At 39.2% G+C, this 5000-nt stretch overlaps 1 protein-coding gene across 1 annotated transcript in view; it reads left to right on the top strand.

Annotated features, from left to right (window-relative positions):
- The first annotated feature begins 1581 nt into the window (after positions 1 to 1581).
- LOC122246080 (choline-phosphate cytidylyltransferase B) overlaps positions 1582 to 5000 on the top strand; it is a 44616-nt gene continuing 41197 nt past the window's right edge. Inside the window, exon 1 of the mRNA XM_043004338.2 lies at positions 1582 to 1672. The gene's annotated coding sequence lies outside the window, so the exon portion shown is untranslated. The remainder of the gene's footprint in view (positions 1673 to 5000) is intronic.

Genomic DNA, 5000 nt, shown 5'->3' with positions numbered 1-5000 from the left:
TATATTATTATTATCCTCATGTTATTCTTATCGTTTATGGAAGCCTATGGTTCAGTGATGCAGGAAAATACTTTGAAGGAAAATGAAGTCACGTCCCACCTCGAGCTGAAACTGAGACGAAATTATTTGAAACACAGGAGGAGGGGGAGGAGGAGGAGGAGGAGGAGGAGGAGGAGGAGGAGGAGGAGGAGGAGGAGGAGGAGGAGGAGGAGGAGGAGGAGGAGGAGGAGAGAAGAGGAAAGAAGGAAGAGGTAAAAAAGAAGGAGGAGGAGGAGGAAGGATAAGGGAGGAGGAGGAGAGAAGAGGAAAGAAGAAGGAGGAGGAGATTAGAGGAAAGATGAAGGAGGAGGAGAAGGAAAGATAAAAGAGGGGGAGGAGGAGAAGAGTAGAAGAACGAGTAGGAGAAGAGAAGAAGAAAGGGGAAGGGAAAGGAGGAGTAGGAGGAGCGTAGAAGGAGGATTAGAAGAGAGGAAGAGGAAAAGGATAGAAGAAGCATAGGAGAAGGAGGAAAGAAGACGGAAGAGAAGGAAAGAAGAAGGAGGGAAGGGAGGATAGTATAAGAAGAAATACGAAAGAAGAGACAACAAAAATATGAAACACAATAAAAAGGAATCAAAGAAGAAAGAAAAATAAAGATAATGACAATTATCATAATGGTAACAATAATAACAAAAATACTTATAATGATAATAGTAATAATGATGATGATAAAAGCATCTCTTAAAAAGATACCAAAGTCCACGGAATAACCAAACGCCCTTGTGTAGAAGGAGAGATGCGGGGATAACTTAAGTAAATTTCACTCAAAGGAAGTTATTACTGATAAAAAAAAAGTTAATCCGTCTTATGAAGTCTAAGGATTCGTCTATTTTTTCCATATGATAGCGTGCTTCCATTCATCATACAACCGCAGATACATACTCACAAAAACACACACACACACACGCACACGCACACATAGATAGATAGATAGATAGATATAGATAGGTATAGATATAGATATAGATATGATATCTATTTGTGAGAGAGAGAGAGAGAAAGAGAGAGAGAGAGAGAGAAAGAGAGAGAGAGAGAGAGAGAGAGAGAGAGAGAGAGAGAGAGAGAGAGAGAGAGAGAGAGAGAGAGAGAGAGAGAGAGAGAGAGAGAATGAGAGAGCGAGAGAGCGAGCGAGAGAGAGAGAGAGAGAGGCAGAGAGACACATACAGAGAGAGAGAGAGAGAGAGAGAGAGAGAGAGAGAGAGAGAGACAGAGACAGAGAGAGAGAGAGGCAGTGAGACACATACAGAGAGAGAGAGCGCGAGACCCACATCATTCGCTCCACCAGCATAAGCCAGTACGAACAAGAGCGACACGAGGAGCCAACAAACCCGCTGACTGATGCACCTGAGCGAGGAAGCCACGACGCGACGCCGCGACGTGTCACCAACTCGCCACATTGTGAATACCTCTTATCATTTTCTAGATAGCTTTCAACTTCATCAGCGTTGATCTTGTTTACGCAACCTTGGCCTTTATCTCTCGTCTAGATACGCCACCCCAGGTATAAGAAGCTCGGCCATGGCTCAGGCAGTCTTTGTTGTCATTTCTACGTCACTCCTGACAAAAGAAGGTGTCTGTGCGCACACGTCACGCGGGAAACGATTGGCTGCAGAGAGGCACTTGATCAGCATTGGTGAGGAACGCGGATATGTTTTTTTTTTTCCTCATAATTCTCGTAGGTTAATGCATATATGTTTATATATATATATATATATATATATATATATATATATATATATATATATATATATATATATATATATATATATATATATATATATATATATATATGTGTGTGTGTGTGTGTGTGCGTGTTTATTGTGTGTGTGTGTCTGTGTGTGCGTGTGTGTATGTATATATATAATATATATATATATATATTGTTGGATCATTCAGCACATGTAGCACTGTCAACACCACACTGCAGTGACTTATGATGCAAGGTACTGGTATACTGAACACGGCAGGGAATGCATTTCTGCTGCAGATGTATTCTGTGAGTTATGTTGCTGTCTGGAGTTGTTGGGATTGCATGTGTGTGTGATGGGGGGGGGGGGGGGGGCGCTTATGTGTATGTGTTTAAATATGTGTGTCTTAAATATCCATGTTTATGTCCGCGTATGTTGTATTTAATTTCTATTGATTGTGCAACTATATGTTCTGCAACCCCCCGCCCCCCCAACCACCCCAAAAAAATAGGTAGAGCTTAATATGAATAATTTCTCTTTTTTCACTCCTAATAAGCATGAAGGATTTTCATTAAGCTTTATTCAGATCCTTAATTGAGTAAAGTCTTAATGATAATCTCATTTTTCCCGCCAGTTATTTCGTGTTTACGTTGAAGTTAGTGTTCAAACGCGGTTCTCTTCATATGGCGGCTGATTACCAGAATAAACGTGAATAAACGTCTATAATAAACGTGAATAAACGTCTATAATAAATGTTGAATAAACGTCTATAATAAATTTGAATAAACGTCTATAAAATGATCGTGTACGCCCGTGTTTCTGAGAGAGAGAGTGGGGGGAGAGGGAGAGGGAGGGAGGGAGGCAGAGAGAGAGAGAGAGAGAGAGAGAGAGAGAGAGAGAGAGAGAGAGAGAGAGAGAGAGAGAGAGAGAGAGAGAGAGAGAGAGAGAGAGAGAGAGAGAGAGAGAGAGAGAGAGAGAGAGAGAGAGAGAGAGAGAGAGAAGAGAGAGGGGGGGGGGGGAGGGAGAGGGAGAAATAAAGAGAGAAAGAGAGAGAGGGAGAGAGGGAGAAATAAAGAGAGAAAGAGAGAGTCCACGCATCGTAACCACAAGGAAAACATTCTCAAGTTGAAACCACTAATCTCAACAGAAGACCAGATCGAAATTCCATTGTTTGGAAAGTTGAGCTGAGTTGAAATTTTGGCGCCCATAGTGGAGGGACCCAAAGCTGTGGAGATCAGTCGATAATGTCAACAACAATTTCTATTTTTCTTTGTTTTTTGTGATTTTCCTTGGTCTAGACTCACTTTCTTTGCGATTGAGAGAAAGTAGGATAGCTGAGGATTACATTAAAGTGAAAAAAGGGATGGAAAGGAATGCCAAATGAGATAGAAAGAGTGAAATACTTATTATTGAGACGGCAAACGTTGTTAAGGTTTCAAGGTTAAACTACCCAATCACAGGCCTGTTCCCCTATTTACTTCCAGCTCCCCGTTTTGGTTACATTTACAATTATACTCCATCGGGCTTAGCGTGCCTAGGATGTTGTAATTGATCTATAACAAACTTCTAAGACAATTACGGAGTGTATATGCTCAGTGCCCGCGAAAAATAAGATCTGAGTAATGAACGCTCGAGGTCTGTCTCTCTCTCTCTCTCTCTCTCTCTCTCTCTCTCTCTCTCTCTCTCTCTCTCTCTCTCTCTTTCTCTCTCTCTTTCTCTTTCTCTCTCTCTCTCTCTCCATACACTTAAAATTCTTTCAATGCATTTTCTGTACCTTTATTTCCCATTATGCAATATACAGTCGGTTATATGTAACTACCCATTATTATTCTCTGATTTAGTTCCCATTTAGATTTTTTTTTTGTGAACAAAAAAGATGAGAAACAAATACAGAAAAAATATAACTTATCTCTCCCGCGGGTCCTACAAGCTGTTCTTATATTTCACCCTTTCTCTCAGATGTCACATTTCTTCCTCTTCTTTCTCTTTCTTCCCAATTATCGCCCATTATCTTTATCTCCCTTTAGAGAGAGAGAGAGAGAGAGAGACAAGGAAAAGAAGATGAAGAAAATGCGATTTTTTTCTTTATTATTTATTCTGCGTTATTACCAGTAAATCCAGTAAGGTGTTAATCTGTGTTTTTGATTCTCATGAATAATTAATGGCATTAGCATATATTGCGCAAGGTTAATCAGATAATGAAATAGCCCAAAACTGATGAGGATTGTCATAATAAGCTGCAGAGGGAAAACGTAACTGTGTGTGTGTGTGTGTGTGTGTGTGTGTGTGTGTGTGTGTGTGTGTGTGTGTGCATGTGTGGGTATGCGCGTACATTTGTATGTTCACTAATATACCAAAACGCACTCACACACTCACACGCACATATCGTATAAAGATAACTGGTAGAAAGAGATATAGGCATGTGTGCGCGTGTATGTATGTAAAGATATGAATACATATATAAGGAAAACCCTCCCTCTCCCATATCCACACCGGTTTTAGCTGGAAATAGAGGCACTTCCTCTGCTCTGTGTGCCGGCGATGCAAAACTGTGCAAAGTAATATGCAACGAAGATCCTATGAATATTTTACAAGGAAGCATGCGCCCTTTTGAACGGGGCTTCTGACATCCTTAAGGGTTGATAAATACAAGCATAGGAGAAATTCAAAGAATGGAACACGTATAATCATATACGTACACGCACACACACATACACACACACAAAACACACGCACACACGCACACACAGAATACACACACATACACCAAACACACTAAAAACACACACAAACGAATACACAAAGAGAAAAAAAAATCAAATAATCAAATAAATGGATAGAAGGCCAAATGCGCAAATAGACAAGATTTCTAAAAAGAAGCAAAATAAAATTAGATGCACGGAATATTCTAGGAAACAAAATGCAATAAGGCTTACAGAACTAACTAATAAGATGCTTAATCATGAAAATTTTCTGTTAATGAATATCCACTTCACAATCTCATAACAATATATATATATATATATATATATTTTTTTTTTATGAAAAAACAAAGAAAACGGGGTGATGACACACAGAAAACGGTAATTCTTTAATACATGTGATTATTTTAGAGACAGATATGATATTTTGGTGATATCATATCAGATATACAAATGATTGATTGATAGATTATTTTTGACAATGATTGTTGCAAGTAAGAAAAAAAATAAAGAAATACAACAAAAATTCTCAAAATTCCTAATTGCAACTAAACCCCTTAAAGGTGATGAC

This window comes from Penaeus japonicus, unplaced genomic scaffold (assembly GCF_977035675.1).
Source record: "Penaeus japonicus unplaced genomic scaffold, GWHDUDI00000001_assembly GWHDUDI00000036, whole genome shotgun sequence".
NCBI classification, from domain to species: domain Eukaryota; kingdom Metazoa; phylum Arthropoda; class Malacostraca; order Decapoda; family Penaeidae; genus Penaeus; species Penaeus japonicus.
This window is presented reverse-complemented; position numbering and strand designations above follow the sequence as displayed.